Source organism: Petaurus breviceps, unplaced genomic scaffold (assembly GCF_028583685.1).
Source record: "Petaurus breviceps papuanus isolate PSGF00001 unplaced genomic scaffold, PetGlider_PUasm1.0 173, whole genome shotgun sequence".
Lineage (NCBI taxonomy): Eukaryota > Metazoa > Chordata > Mammalia > Diprotodontia > Petauridae > Petaurus > Petaurus breviceps.
In genome coordinates this window covers 8,985,525-9,002,705 of record NW_027185759.1, presented here as the reverse complement: position 1 = coordinate 9,002,705, position 17,181 = coordinate 8,985,525, and the positions used below count along the sequence as shown (strand labels likewise).

Below are 17,181 nucleotides of genomic sequence, written 5' to 3'. Positions count from 1 at the left end.
CTAATTTCTGCCATCTTGATGTCCAGTTTTCCCAGCTATTCTGATTAAATAGCTGAGGTCTTTGGGTTTATTGAACACCAGAGCACTAGATTTGTTTTCTTTTATGTTTTATACCTAATCTGTTCCATTGGTTGATCGCTCTGTTTTGGCAACTAGTACCAAATTCTTTTGAGAATGTTTACTTTATGGAATAGCTTGAAATCTGGTGCTGATAGACCCCCTTCCTTCTTACTTTTTTTATTCCATTATTCCCTTGAGACTCCTGACCTTTTCTGTCTTCAGATTTTTTAATCATTTTTTAAAACTACTACAAAGGAATCTTGGTAGTTTTATTGGTATGTCACTGAATAGTAAATTAGTTAGGTAGCATTATTTTTTATATTGGCTTTATTTGTTACATTTGTTTTTTATGATATAAAAAAACAGTTGATACTTTGAAGATTCTTTTTTATTTTTTTTAAATAGGGACATTTGCTTTTTTCCAGTCCTATAGCACTCCTCTCATTGTCTTTGCTTTTCCAAGATTATTGACATCTTGGCAGTCATATCACATAGCTCTCCCAATACTCTGCAGTGCAGTTCATATCAGACTGATGACTTGAACTCACAGAGGGCAGCTAGAGGCTTTCTAACCACATCCTTACTTCTCATTGTTTCCAAGTCCCCTTTGAATATTTTTGTTCCATCCTCTGCAGGTCAGAGAACCTGACCAGAGCAAGCAGAAACACAGCTAGAGTTGATAAGACAGAGACTAGTCCTGCTTTCTCTCTGTTATCTATTGTGACTTTGTCATTTAGCTCCAAGTTGATCTTCCCTTTGCTCTCAAGATGACTTTAAAAAGTCATTTTTGTTGTCATTTGTCTTCTTCACTAACTTCTCCTGGTTCTGACCTTCAGTGCTGCAGAAAGAATTTTTCAAGAATTTTGCCAGGCTCCTGGTTAACAGGGCCTTGATCTCACCATCTAGACCTTTCTTAACATCTTTGTTGTTCAGTGAGCTTCCCATATATCCAGACCAGTCTCTTCCAACACCTTCCCTCTTCTTTACTGAAAACATCTGGGTGTGTGTTCCTTGAAATTAATATTCCATCCTTCTCTAACCCTATTTCCAATTTATTCTATATGTAACTTATTTGTACATAATTATTTACATGTTGCTTGCCCCATTAGATTGGGAGCCCATTGACAGCAGGAACTATCTTTAGCCTTTCCTTTTATCTCCAGCACTTACGGCATATAATAGGTACATCATAAATGTTTATTGATAAACTGACTACCACAGCCCCATTCATTATTCCAAAGCTCCCCACACCTCATCACCTCTGCTTCTCAAAATCTTTATCTGATCATTCTCAAGCAGGCAGCTGTGAACTTTTTGCAAAGATATGTTATTTACTGTTATAATATAGTAATATTAGTATTATAATATAACATAGTATAGTATTCTATAGTAGTAGCATAGTTTATGATATAGAACAGTATAATTTTTGTATCTGTAATTATATGTCTTTGATTATATATGTTTAAACATGTTATTCTGAGTTAATCTGAGTTCTTCTATGTTAATCTGCCCATACAATTCACCAGATTGCCAAAGGGAGAAAGAGTAATGCCAACAATGATATTTGGTATTTACGTGGCATGTTAGGGTTTATAGAGTCATTTACAATGATCACATTTTATCTGCATAACATCCCCCAGGAGGTAGGTGCTCTTATTATCCCCAGTTTACAGATGAGGAAACTGAGGCACAGACAGGTTTATTGCCTTGCTGAGGGTCACATAGCTAATAAGACTCTGAGGCCGGATTTGAACTCATTTCTGCCTGAACAGTCCTGTACTCCATCCACTGGGCCCTCTTCCAATGACTGAGTTCAAGGTGCCCCCATTTCACCAGTGAATGCTTGCTTCCTTCACAAATTACTTTCTCTTTGTTTCTCTTTCTGAGCTCTCATGAAATTGCATCTCCCCGATTCTGTCATAAGTGTCAGACTATGCCTGGCTCTCTTCTCTTCTTTCACACTTTCTAAGATGGGATAGTCATGTGCCCTCCTAATTCCCATCATTTTTACTTCAGCAATCAATTCCTCCTTGCTGGTCAGATTGGGGTCTAAGATAGCAGTTCCCTCATTGCTTTCTTCAATTTTTGAAGCATGAAATTAGCACAAAGGCTAGTGGGAAATTTCCCCAGCAGTTCTGAGTGTGCCCAAGAGAAAGCTCTGGCAGCTGAAGTCTTCCCTCAGCACCAGGTCAGGCCTCCAGGACAGGGATGTGGTCTAGTTCCTAAATTCCTTGTTTATTTTCTCCTTCTGCTGAAATCATCTTTTGTACAAGCCACACAACAATAGTGCTTCTGTGTTTTGGGTGGTTGATTCTCATCCAAATGTTCCCTGTGATATTCCTCCACTGCGCTTCCTAGATTTCCTCAAATGAGTACATCTTCTTAATCTGTGTAGCCTGTAACCTTCTCCTGTCCTTTCATTGACAGGGGATGACCACATGTCAGTCACCTTCCTGAGGGGATGCATTTTATGTGTGAGTTGGACTCAACAGTCCCTCCCAAATCTCAGATTCTGTGATTCTGCCAGGAGGGAAGAGGTTTCCCAATACACCATGGGCCATGAGGAAATGAGACTGAGACATGAGGGTCCTAGAAAGAGTCTGGAATATCAAAATGTCCTCTCCAGGACCATGTCAGCTTGGCTGACCTCAAGGGTCCATACCTGGTCTTGCACTCTTTAATAGTCTATTACTTCCTTGAATAAAAGAACAGAGACTATATTCATCAGATTTGCAGATGACCCTGAGCTGGGAAGGAGGGCTAGAATGCAGGATGATGGAGTTAGGGTCTGAGACGATACTCCTGACAGACTGGAGCTTGGTAGGGGGAATATGCTAGCTGTATTCAAGGACCGTGATATGGAAAAGGCAACTGACTGGTTATAGTGGGCTCCATGAAGACAGAGTCACATGGAATTTTCAAAGGAAAAATTAAAAAAAATTTTTAATTAAAAAGAAATTGTTGAGAACAATTTCTTAATGAGAACTGTCCCCCAGTGGAGTGGGCTGCACTGTGAGGGGCTGGGTTCCTTCCTCGTTGGAGGTCTTTAGGCAAACCTGAGGGACCTTTTCAGTATGTCAGTGTGGGCATTACTTTATGCGTAGATTGGGATAGATGGCCACTGGGCTCCCTCAGGACTTTCTTGCAGGTTCTCTTCTCTGGTTCCTGTCCTATGAATGTCTAGCCCTCTCTTCTGCTTCCCTTCTTCCTGCCTTGCACCTGCTGCTTCTGCTCTTTCTTTGAGGTCTCTGACGTCTTGCTCATGACTTCATCGTCCCTCATCCTGCTCTGTAGGTCCCTTATCCTTTGTCCTCCAGGGACTCAGTGGGAGTTAGTTAGTTGTCATCAGCTTTGGGCAGTTCTCTGTCATAGGTCTTGAAAGGAAAAAACAGACATCTGTAAGTGAGAGGGTTGGCCTCAGTGGCTTCTGAAGTCCTTATAAAGTATAAACCAATAGCGAGTTATCCCATGTATTTAAGAGTGTTTCTGCTTATGTCATCTTGTAAATGCACACCTAAATCTGGCTTGTGTCACCTGAGAGCTGAGACAACTGAACTCTATCTGAGTGACAGCCATTCATGGCATGATGCATTCCTTCAATTGCACTTTGTTATTATCTGTACCAATGGGATGATATGTGGTTCATCAATGAATTCAACATATGTCTATTAAGTTCCTGCTTGTTATTGCTTGTCCTTTGTTCTTGGAGAGGAACATGACCTCAGGAAGATGATGCCATGACATGCAAGTGAATTGGATTTAAGTGAGGGAGGGCTGTGCAGAGTCACCAGCCTGACTTTTTCCTCTGGAGCCATCTGGGGCCAGTGGTCATATATGGAGCAGGATGAATGGAGATGGCCCAAGTTCCTACTCTGAATGCTGGGCATTAGAAAAGGATTTATTTAGAAATAGTAATGATATACTTGATCAGAGGTATAGAATATTTTTCAAACCTAGAAGTAAGGATGCTTGGTCAACAGAGCCAACCGTAAATATAAGAGGGTCCAGGGTCTCATTCCAACCTCATAGTCAAAGTTGCTTTTCAGTATGGCTCCCACTGACCTACCATGGTGCCCAGTGTTCCTATCACCAGATTTGGAGTTAGAGGACTTCATTTGAATGTCAGCTCTGTTCTTAGCTGCTTGGATGACCTGGAGGAAACATTTCTCTCTCTGAGCCCTACTGATGACTTTGACCCCTAATATCTCTTACTGTTCTAAATCCCATGATCTTCTGATGCCCTATCCATTGGGAGCTATACTTCTAGATAAAGCATTGTCTCCAGGAAGCCACAGGATCAACAGAGATCAACATGGCAGACACGCTGGTCCTGACATAGTTACACAGACCCATTAAGCATTTGGTTACAGGGATGGGGAAGCACAGATCCTGTTTAGATTTGGGGAAGCAGCCTCTCTAGGCAACCAAAGGATTTCATGGGAGCTTTGCTACTTAGAGGTAGGCAGGGAGGGACAGTAAGGAAGGACAGGAGAAGGCAAAGGGCCATTTGGTGATGGAAAAACCCCAACAAACCTCAGTGTACCTCCCTCTTGCCTGGCTTGTCCCCATCCAGTCACCCACTCTCCTTTGCATTCTCATATGAACTGCTGATGTCCACAGAAATCACCAATTCAAGTTATCTGAGGGGCTTAGTGTGCTGAGAAAATGGAATAAGGCATTGGCTCTGTCTCTGCCAGCCTGACCTGCTGAACTATCATCTTCTCTGCTGGCTGCATCCTCCATCTCGTAAAGGATTTCAATAAAAATGGGTATTGACTGAGCTTTGAGGCTATTTATAATAGAAACCTAGCCTCTCTTTCTTCTTAGCCTCCAGAGCGCAATTGTGTTCTTAACCAGAGCCTTAGGGACCCAGAGTCTCCACTGGCTTTATTTAGCTTTTAGGACAATAGATTTTTGCAAAGACTTCAGAATGCCCTGGAAGGGATCTCCTGTTCCTACATCTTGACCGATTTAAGGAATTTACCTTGTTCCTCTCCAAGTGCTACTGTCCAAAATTGGCATATGTCTCATGAATCCTTCCTTCTTTTCTGAAGCTACTAAATAGAAAGGTATGTTTAGCTGAGAATCAGTTCTCCTGGTTTCAGTCTAGAGATTGATTCACTTAAGCAGAAACACACACACACACACACACACACACACACACACTCTAACTGAGGCCCAAATAGGTCATATGACTTCTATGCCACACAGGTAATGGCAAAACCAGAATTTGAACCCAAGACCCTTGACTTCTTCCAAAGTCATCAGCCCAGTTATCTCAGCTCCTTTCTAGTTGGTTGATTGAAAAGAATCTCAATAGCTGGCCTTTATCCTGTGCATTTTATCTACATGATCCCCTCTGATCCTCACAGGAAGGATATAAGATGGTCATAATGAGACACGTTATTTTTCCTGGTGATGACTCTTTCTCTGAACTGAGCTGGGATGGTCCTTGGATGACAGACCTGGGAAGTCTTTGCATCTTGGTGTGATTTCCCAGAGTCTGTGCTCTGCTGCTGTGCTCTCAGAGAACACTGGTACCCCCATGCCATGATGCGGCCTCCAAGAGGGACTTTTGGGAGTGGGGAGACAGGTAAAGTGATGCCCTCATTTCACATTGTTCCAGGTGCCAGTATCTTTTGGGGGCGGTAAATTTATTGGTAATTAAAGGATTACATTGTGGTCTAGAAAAGAAGACATTGAGCCCCCAAGTGATCCCTTAAAATAAGCCCAATGAGCCAATCAAAAGTTTGCATGGAAAATCCCGAGACTTTGGTCTAAGGTGAGACAGTGTGGTGTTATGAACAGAGAACCAGACTTGGAGTCAGGAACACCTGTGTTTGAATTCTGCCTCAGACACTTATTGGTTGTCTGACTCTGAGAAAGTCACTTACATTTCCCAGACTTAGTTCCCTCATCTGTATTATGGCAATAATCCCTGCCTCACAAAACTATTGTGAGAATCAGTGAAATGACATTAGCCAACATTAAAGAGCTATCAAAATGCTAGTTATCAAAACCACCACCACCACCACCAGCACCACCAGCACCACCAGCACCATGACCATCACCACCACCACCTCCAGCACCACCATCATCACCACCATCACCACCACCACCACCATCACCATCACCATCACCACCACCAGCACCACCACTACCAGCACCACCACCATCACCATCACCACCACCAGCACCAGCACCATCACCACCAGCACCACCATGACCACTCCACCACAATCATCGTCATCATAAATTAGAATTCATTGAAGGAGACAAGTTTGCTATTTTGTGATGGCCTTTCTGTACATCCTTTTATCTCCCTAAGGTATCACCCTTATCTTTCCCTTGAGCCTTTGAGGAGCAGCTTTCATGTCATCTTTTTATTAAAACCCACTCTCAGGAAAGGAGTAATCTGTCATTTACAACTTAGTGTGTATGAAGTTACATCAATGTATTAGCTCTCCCAAGGATACTTTTATTTTAAGTATTTTGTATGCATAAGGCATTACCCCAGCCATGTAGGTGATTGAAAACAATGAATGAATAATGAAAATGCACTTATTAAGTGCTTACTATTTATGAAATACTGTGGCAAACTCTGGGTAAATAAATAGAAAAAAATAAGACTTTCTACTCTTCAGGAACAAACACTGTAATTGTGGAATGAAAGGTTTAATTTCTTGTTTATAGAATGTTTCATGCCAGGGAGCAGGAGGGGGGCACAATTTTTGACAGGTATGCCTCCTTCAGGGAAGGTTAGTGGCCCTACCAATTCACAGAGAGCACTGTCGGTTTTGTTTGAACATCACAGAACCTCAGTGGAGCCCTCCACAACAAGGTGAGAATGCTGATCCAAATCTCAGAAGGTCAGTGGGATAAAGAGAAGGCCACAAAAGGCTGCACTGGGTTTTTCAGGCTTCTAAAGTTTTTGCTAATTCATAACCTAGCTGTTTCCATCTAGAGCAGGCCTTGCCTCTATGGCTGGAAATGTTCTATGCGGAGTGATTTTCTCAAAGTGACTCCTTTTTAAGTCTGAGGGAAATCTGTTTTGTCACATTTGGGTCAATTCATCAAAGACAACATCCCTGCCTCATTAATAAAGATCTACAACAACTTTGGGGTCTATTTTATATGCAATATAAGGAAAAGACTTGGACTTTGAAAACGTAGATATTGTAATCGTGGATTTAAGGCTGGAATGGAACAGAGCATTCAAGTACAGCCCTCTTCGTTTCATGGATGATGAAACGCCGGCTCAGGGGAGTCAAATGATTAGACTGGGGTCGCCTCGGTGGTACATAGGTGAACTGGGATTCTAATGCAGGGCCTCTGACTTCAAATCTAACCATCATTCTATGGCACCATGTGACCTCAATGAGGAATATTGTGGGCCAAGTTTAAGGTAAATACGGTTTAAAGTAACTGTAGCTAAAATGTATTCTTTGGAGGAAATGTTAAGATACAGCTTTTAAAACCTCAGATTTTGATTGAATGAAATACAGTATATTTTCCAGATTGTGTGTCATGTGAAGAGATGTCAAGCCAGCTAGGATGAAGGTCAATTGATGGGCTAACAAGTCAGACCCCATAGGAACACAAATTACAAATGGAGGGCCCCAAACTCAATGGAATGAGCTGTGGTCTTGCTGTGCAGACAAAGATGGAAGCGGTGAAGAGGCGTGGGCAGAGGTCATGTTTGGCAGGTCTGCTCTCACACTGCATGGCGGGACAACAGACCCACAGGAACAGGAAGAACTCAAGAACTGCTCTTCAGCTTCCTTCTTGTTTGGGTTAGACAATGTGCAAGGTCTCTTTTAGCTCGGAGATTGTTTGTTGTTTAACTGTTTCTGTCACGTCTGACTCTTCATGATCCTGCTTGGGTTGGCCATTTTCTTCTCCAACTCATTTTACAAGTGAGAAACTGAGGCAAACAGGGTTAAGTGACTTGCCCAGGGCCACACAGCTACTATGTTCGAAAAACTCTTGCAACTTTTATGACCCTTGTATCTTAAAATTCTAGGTTGTAATCATTCTATTTTCAGCCTATAAAATTCTATGTTGTAACCATTTTCTTTTCAAGCTCTAATATTCTGGGTTGTAACCATTTTCTTTTCGAGTTCTAAAATTCTACATTATAACCATTCTATTTTCAAAGAATCATTTCTGCAGTAACATTCTATGTTTTAACATTCTATATTCTATGTTCGCTTTCAGTCCTAACATTTGATGATTCTATGATTATCCTCTCCCCATCTCTTACTGGAAGTGAAGTAACAGCCTAAGTCTCTTTTGGTTTTGGTGTGACGTGGATAATTAAATGTAGGCTGAGCTGAATATTTTAGACAATTTCAAAACATTAAAAATAGAAAAGCAAAGTGACGACCCCACAAATGTTAATGGCAAATTTGAGGATGTTTATCACAGATAACATCATGTTGGAATATTGGAATGATGTTGGAACTTAAAAGAACTGAAAATATTCACACTAGCACTAGCTTATCCTCATCTGCATACATGAAATACATTTCTTAAAAGATCAATTCCCAAGTATGCATAATAAATCACACATGTGTTAAGTTCCTGCGACAATAATGAAAATGCTACTTTTTTCTGGCTTTGAGATTTAAATCGGTGGCTTTGAGCTCACATTATGGTAGCAATCCATAGATTTCTTTCCTGATTTAAAGAGAAAAAGATGTTTTTCGTAGCTAAAGAAAAAGAATGTTCCCAGAGCTTTCTTACATTTATGAAATAGGATTCTAAACCATAAGTTGGGGAACAAGAATGAATAAGTCATTTGACATTCCTAGTGGAATGGAGTTCCGTGGTGAGCTTGGGCTTTAATTGGGCCGTCTTCAGGTATGTGATCTCAGGTGACTTACACAGACTTTCTGGGCCTTAGATGCCTCTCTAGACACAGTTTCCTCCATTGCGAGGATTTAGTAAATACTGACTCTGTACCTAGCACGGTGCTGAGTGCTTTAAAATAGGAATGTTGGACTAGATCTAGATTTCTTAGTAGATTGGAAAGTATTGCTTGGCATATCCCCAAGCAGGTTGACATCTCACATCTTTCCCTCTTCTTTGATGTCTTTACATGGTTTATTTCAAGGGAGGGGAGCATGACTTTGCACTCACTGCACTCATATACTCTTGCATGCATATGTCAGTTTTCCTGTTGCCCAGAGGCTCCAAGATGATCAGTTATCACAAACCAAAGGGAAATATCACAAACCAAAGAAAAAAAAACGGAACTGGATGAGCTCCAAGCTCATTCCAGTCCTAAAATTCTCTGATTCCAAGTGTAACTAATAACAATAACAACAGCAATGACAACAAACCAACCAATATTTGGAGAAAAGTTACGTTGTATTCCCCATTTTGGGTGGGTGTCATAAGAGAAAGAAAAGGATGAGATGCAATCCCTGCTGGACGTGTGGCCTTTACCTTTAGCTGCAGCTGCCAAGAAGGCTGAGGCCTCAGGAGTTCTAAGCTGCAGTGGGTTATGCCACTCATGAAGTTCTGCATTAGCTTCAGGACCAGTATGGCCAGCCCCTGTTAATGGAGGTCTACCATGTTGATCAAGGAGGGACAAATGAGCCCAGGTTTGAAACAGAGCAGGTCAAAGCACACATGCCAATGATCAATAGTGGGCCCATGAGTAGCCCCTGCACTCTCAGCTGGGTAAGATGAGGAAAAGAAGGAGGAAGAGGAAAAAAGGAAAGAAAGATGAGGAAGAAGAAGAAGAAGAGAAAGAGGAGGAGAGGAAGGAGGAGGAGGAGACATAATCTATGCCTTAAATCAGAAGAATGACACACAGAATTATGGTTCAGTAGAAAGAAAACTGAATTTGGAGCCAAAGACCTTTGTCTGGATCCCATCCTTGTCACTTGGTGCCTCTGTAACCTTGAGCAAATTACTTCCTCTCTGGGACACAGTTTCCTCCATTGTAAAATGAGAGGACTGGGCTAGATGGCCTCTAAAATTCCTTCCAGCTATAAATCTTTGATAAGTTTGAATTACAGAATGGTTTTAAAATGTAATCTTTAACTGAGATTCTCAGCCCTGAGAGCACAGCACATGGATTTGATCTGGGGGCTCTTTCTTGGAGAACAATATCTATGACTCATTCATTAACCCAGGGTCTTCTCCAGCAACATAGGAAACATGTCCCCTATTTTCCAATATCCATGATATCCTTTTCCCAGCTCCCTTATTCCCAGCAAGAAGTGAGGCTAGCAAAGGATTAAGAAAGAACAGGTTCATTAAAGTACAATAACAACAAGGTAAGAACACAGCTCTCCTTTCTAGTTTATACATCTGACATATACGTCCCTGACATTCTGTACCATGCCCACAATTCACAATTCAGATAACAATTCCACTCAGTCCTAGTGGATGGGGATTCCTTATTTAAAGATTAGCATCTTCTGGGCTCATGCTTCTAAAGGAAATCCACTCCAGGTTATTGCCACCGTGATGGTTCATCTCTCTTTCACCAGTATCTTGTTATAATTGTGTTGCTTTCTTGGTTCAACTCCCATACTAATTGTGGTTGGCTACCAACACTTTTGTTGTCTTAGAACACTCCTTGTGACTGGTTAGCAGCATGATTCTCAGAATTATAGACCTCTGGATCTCTATTAACAGGAGGAAGTTCTCTCTCTCCTTCAACTCCTCCTATACACACACACACACACACACACACACACATACATATATACCTCATGGCTCTCCCCATCCCCTTTAAGTGGATAGGAATGTGAGTCACTTGCTGGGAAGCTCCACTCTCCCCCCCCCACTTATCCTCCCCCATGCAAGGAGAGAGAAAATGGGTAACTTGCTGTTCACCATCTCTCCTTTTTCCTTTTCTTCGTTAAAAAAAAACTGCAGTCCTTATAATACTTGTAATACAGTTAAACACTAAACTGCATATACAGATTATTCAGTGCCACAAATGTAACCTTTGGTTCAGGTTTTCAAATCTAAGTACACACAGACTAGATCTGAACTGGAATAACTCTTTTAATGATTGCTATGGCTCAGACTTAACCCGAGTTTTAGTTCCTAGAAACATTGAAATTTGACCTTTGCCCCTCTCTGTATAAGAACTCTCCTTTATCCCCTCTATATCCAGCAAGTGCTGAATCTATTAAAACATCTAATGAAGAACAAGTGAATTAAAACAGAAATAACAGTAAAATGCATAGAAATAGTTCTCACTGACAGTCATCTCCTTTCCATCCAAGGCCCATCACTATTCTAGAATTCACTTATCAAGGGTTGATCTATTGTTTAGCCACAGTAAACTTGAGGGCCTCAAAGAATGGTATCTTCTGGCAACTTGCTTTCTTTTCTCTGAGGTCTATTGGCTTGCTTTCACCTACTGATGGTACCATGTCAGCCACTCCATATACCTATTAAGTGCTTGTTGGTTGCAATTAATTCATAGTCTCTATGATGAAGTGTAACTCCCCTTCTGGGCCCACTCTCCCAACTCACACTGAAATACCATTGTTTTTTGTCCCAGAAGGTGCCTGATTTTTGCTTCTCTCAGGATTCTAGGGGTAACTGATAGGTGGGTTCCCAACACTATCATTCATGACCCCCCACTGATATGCTCCTCAGTCACTATTAGTCAGATAGTCTTAATTAGATTTTAGAAACAAATGAGTAACAAAATGGTATAGCAAATCAGTTAAAATAAACTACTTCTTCCACAAAGTCTTAGGAATACTCTACCAGAAGTTCATAAAGAGATAAAAAAGAGTAGGCTTAAAGCTTAGAGAGCACCTACTTAACTATATATATATATGTATATAATATTATATATATATATATATAAATATATTCAGTTCCACACTCTCCCTTCCTTCACCCCTCTCCCACCCATTAAGAAGACAAGAAATATAATATACATACACAGTCATGCAAAATACGTTTCTGAATTAACCATGTTCTGAATAACAGAAATAAGAAAAAATAAAGGGGAAAATATGCTTCAAGTTTTCTTTCTGAGTCCATTGGTTCTCTATGTGGAGGTGGATAGCATTTTGTGTCACAAGCCCTTTGGAGTTGTGGTGGGTCATTGCATTGATTATTTCTTGAGTCTTTCATGGTTGATTTTCCTTACAATATTATGGTTACTATTGAGACAATTCTCCTGGTTCTACTCACTTTACATCAGTTCATATAGATCTTCCCAGGTTTTTCTAAAACCATCCCTGTCATCATTTTTTAGTACAAAATTTCAATTTCAGAGTTTAACGATTATAAATGCTTGTGCACATTTAGTCAACCAAAAGTCAAACCTCAGTCTAAGCCACTGTATATACACATTTAAACAAAAAGTACAAGTCATGAAAAAAATGCTTGTGGGCTTCTTTACCATAAGGAAATAATTAACTATCTTGCATGCTGACCATCATAAATCGCAAAGTCAGCATTTTCTATTACTGACTTTATTAACTTTTTGAAATACAACTGTCGTTGGATATTATAACAAAAACAAGAGCTAGTAGTGAGTGTGTTGAGATGACTGCAGTCCTTACTCATTCACTATTGCATACAGAAACCAGCAATGAAAATGATGAGTATTCACTGCCCCCCCATTGAGGTCTAACACTGAACCCCATCTCTGGGATGAAGTCCATCCCCCTCATAAGCTTCTCCATTGTAATGGTGGCTCCTTTCTTGAGATGGGTCAAAGGCCACCAGTTCTGCCTAATCCATATCTTCAGCCTCCTCTACTTGCTTCCTTTCAGGCAGTAATTTTTCCAACAAAGATAACTTGTCTGATGAAAGAATGCTATTCTCTGGGAAGTTTACCTTAAATTCAATGATTAGAATTCCTGTCTCATAAGGTCTGTGATGCCTTCATTCAACACACATTTGATATCTCCATGTTTAACAATCTGACCAGCATGAAAACTAAGGACGATAGTTCTATTATGAAGAGTCATTATTGGTTTCTGAAGGTCATACAATGTTTCAACCAAGCATATATCCATACACCTGAAAAAGTCCTCACCACTCTGGGTCAATCAATATAGCATTATCCTTCTGATCCAAAACAATGTCAATATCTCCTGGTTCAACTCCTGGCTCCTGGTCACCTTCATCATGGAAAGTTATCTTCTGACTATCTTCTATGCCCTTGTCAACATGAATCTCCAGAATCTTCTTTTCTCGAACAATGCTCCTTCCATTACAGCTTTTGCATCTGTCTTTAGGGTTGATTTATTCCCCATGCCCTTGGCATTCCATGCAAGCTGATTGAATTTGCTGAACCATTCCAGGTCCTAGCTAATGAATTCTTATTTGCATTCTAGTCCCTCTTCATTTGGGACAGCCTTCTGCAGCTCCTTTCTTACCACCCCGTCCTTCACATTGATCACAAATTACATTCTTTTGCAAAGGCGATTTTCTCATTGCACCATTATATAAATCTTCTAAGGTCACTGACAACTGAGGAACATTTTTACCTCTCCGTTCCCTTTGCATTCTTCTACCTCCTCCAAAAAATGCACCAAAGATATCCATTGGAGAAGCAAAGCCACGGCCAGAACCACTCTCTTCGATGGCTTGTTCTCCGCCTTTGTCATATAAATCTCTTTTCTTTGCCTCAGAAGGCACTTTGTAAGCTTGGGAAGTCTGCTTGAACTTTTCTCCTTCATTTGGATTCTTATCTGGGTGACATTTTAAGGCTAGTTTTTGATAATCATTAAATATTGTATTTTGGCCAAAGTCTGAATTAATCAAACAAACTGCTTTCTCTTACCTTCTGTGTCAACAAGACACCAGAAACCAGAAAAGCTAGAGGTGACATCCCCCTTATCTTGGGAGAAAAACAGACATCCTGAGACCATAAAATGTAAATAGACCCTGCTCCCTTTGTTGTCAATTTGCAACCAAGGAACTTCTTTCTGTAACCAATGGAAGTCATAAAGTTTCGTGGCATGGTCATCCCGAATTGGAATGGTTCTAGTATGTATAAAACCTCTTCTGATTCCTCTGTTCTTTAGTCAGGACTCAGCTCCTGCACTCCTTGCACAAGTTTCTCTAGCTTAAGGGAATAAGATGGGATAACTGTACGTTACTATTTTTCTCCTTTAACCAAACCTTTTTTAGATGTCAACATTTTCTACAAGCTTTTCTTTAGCTCTTCCTGGAGGCATTGGCTTTTACCCCCAAAACATCCTAGTAAGCTCTTTCTATCACCATTTTTTATAGCTGGGGAGTGACAGCTCTCTGTACGACCTTTGGTGCCCACAAAATGCCCACCTCCCGGGGTGGGGCGGACTGCCCAGAAGCCAGTTGGGAAGTTGGGGGATAAAATGGGAGAAAGAGAATACTGGGGGAGGAGGACTCGAGCTCTTGTGTGCCCTGCTGCCCTCCCCACTTCTCACCCAGTGTTCAGGAAAGTTCTTCCACTTCATCATTTCTATATTCCTTTTTCTTTGATATCCTTGAGGTAGAAACCTAGTAGCAATATTGCTGGATCAAAGAAATATGTATAGTTTGCCTTTGGTCATAGTTCCAAATTGTTCTCCAAATATTTAGATTAGTTCCCAGCTCCACCAACATTAGTGTACCTATTTTCACACATCCCATCCAGTATTTGGCATTTTTCTTTTCTGTAATCTTAGCCTAACTGACAGATGTGAAGTGTATTTGTTTTAATTTGTACTTTAAAATTAATTAATTTTAAAATTAAATTTTGTTTATTTTTAGTTTACATCATTCATTTCCACAAGATTTTGAGTTACACATTTTCTCCCCATCTTTCCCCTACCTACCACCTCAAAATATTGATCCCACTGTATGTCCTTTTCCCCCATCTGCTCTCTCCTATATCCTTCCCCACCCCCCTCCAACTTTCTAGGAGGGCAAGATGGAACTCCATCCCCCAGTGCCTGTATATCTTATTTCTAAGTTGCATATAAAATAATAATAATAATTTTTAAACATTTTCATTGAATTCCAGATTCTTTCCTTTCTTCCCTCATCACCCATCCTTACTGGGAAGATAAGCAATTCAATACAGGTTGTACATGTGTAGCTATGGAAAACATTTCCATAGGGGATATATTGTAGAAGACTGACTATATTTCCCTCCATCCTATCCCCCCCCCATTCTGTTCTCTACTTTGACCCTATCCCTTTTCAAAAGTGTGTGCTTCTAACTATCCTCCCTCCAACCTGCCCTCCCCTCCATCATCCCCCCTCTCATCCCCTTCCCCCCTACTCTCCTGTAGGGTGAGATACCCTATTTAGTGTGTATGTCATTCCCTCCCTAAGCCAAATTCAATGAGAATAAGGTTGACGCACTCCCTTTGGCTTTCCTGTTCTTCCCCTCCATTGTAACAGTTTTTCCTTGTCTCTTCTATATGAGATAATTTACTGTTTCTCCCCATCTCCTCTCATTATATTCCTCTCTTGCCTCTCAATTTCACCTTTTAAGTATCATCTCTTCTTATTCAATTGCTCCTGTGCCCTCTGTCTATGTATACCTGTACTCATGTATACACACACTCGAATATGTATTCATATGCCCATATACCCTATTATATAGACATATGTATGCATGTATGTATGCATACACACATTTATATTCCCTTCACCTATCCTCATACTGAGCAGATTTTCATTAGTTAAAATTATTGTTTTTCCATGTAGGAATGTAAATAGTTCAACTTTGACAAGTTCCTTATGATTTCTTTTCTCTTTTTACCTTCTCATGCTTCTTGTATCTGAATGTCAAATTTTCTATTCAACTCTGGGTTTTTCATCAAGAAAGCTTGAAACTCCTCTATTTAATTGAATAACCATATTTTCCCCTGACACTTTATATTCAGTTTTGCTGGGTAGGTGATTCTTGGTTTTAATCCCAGCTCCTTTGACCTCTGGAATATCATATTCCAAGCCTTTTGATCCCTCAGTGTAGAAGCTGCCAGATCCTGTGTTATCCTGATTGTATTTCCACAATATTTAAATTGTTTCTTCTTAGCTGCTTGTAATATTTTCTCCTTGATCTGGGAATGCTAGAACCTGACTATAATATTCCTAGGAGTCTTTTTGGGGACATCTTTTTCAGGAGGTGATTGGAGGACTCTTTCAACCTCTATTTTGCCCTCTGGTTTTAAAACATTGGGGCAATTTCCCTTGAGAATTTCTTGAAAGATGATTTCTAGGTTCTTTTTTTGATCTTGGCTTTCAGGTAGTCCAATAATTTTTAAATTATCTCTTCTGGATCTGTTTTCCAGGTCAGTGGTTTTCCCAATGAGATATTTCACATTGCCTTCTATTTTTTTCATTTGTTTGAATCTGTTTAAGAGTATCTTGATTTCTCACAAAGTCATTAGCTTCCATTTGCTTCAATCTAATTCTGAAGGAATTATTCTCTTCAGTCAGCTTTTGAGATTCTTTTTCCACCTGGCAAATTCAGCTTTTTAAGGCATTCTTCTCCTCATTGGCTTTTTGGGCCTCTTTTGCCATTTGAGTTAGTCTATTTGTTAAGGTGTTATTTTCTTCAGTCAGGTTGTTGACTCGATTTTCATGGTTTTCTTGCATCATTCTCATTTTTTCTCCCCAATTTTTCCAATACTTCTCTTACCTGGTTTTCAAAATCCTTCTTAAGCTCCTCTATGGCCTGTAACCAATTTATATTTTTCTTGGAAGCTTTTGGTGCAGGAGTTCTGACTTTGTTGTATTCCTTCTGTTCCATGCTTTGATCCTTTGTCCCCCCAAAAGGAATGCAAAGTTGGATTGCTGTGCTTGCTTTGGTTCCTTTGCTTGCTCATTTTGCTAGTCAATTACTTGAGTAATTGAGTAAAATATATATAATTGAGCTTTTTGCTACAGTAAAACTCTGCTTCCAGAGAGGGGAGCTTTGTCCCAAATCGCTGGGGTTTTTGCAGCTGCCAGAACTATTAGTTGGCTGCCCTTTCTGAAGACTCCATAGGTTCTGATACCTGGTCATGCACCCCAGGACCTCCACCCAAGACAGTGATCCAGATCCAAGCAGGTCAAAGCAAGAGCAATTCCCACTCAGACTGGTTGCTTGGTCTCCTGTAATGCGAATGTAAATTTTAAAGATCTTCCCTGCCCCTAGGCTAA

General features: G+C 40.4%; 1 pseudogene; it reads right to left on the bottom strand.

Annotated features, from left to right (window-relative positions):
• Positions 1-12,681: 12,681 nt before the first annotated feature.
• LOC138157595 (dnaJ homolog subfamily A member 1 pseudogene) lies at positions 12,682-14,286 on the bottom strand (annotated as a pseudogene).
• Between the last annotated feature and the right edge of the window lie 2,895 nt (positions 14,287-17,181).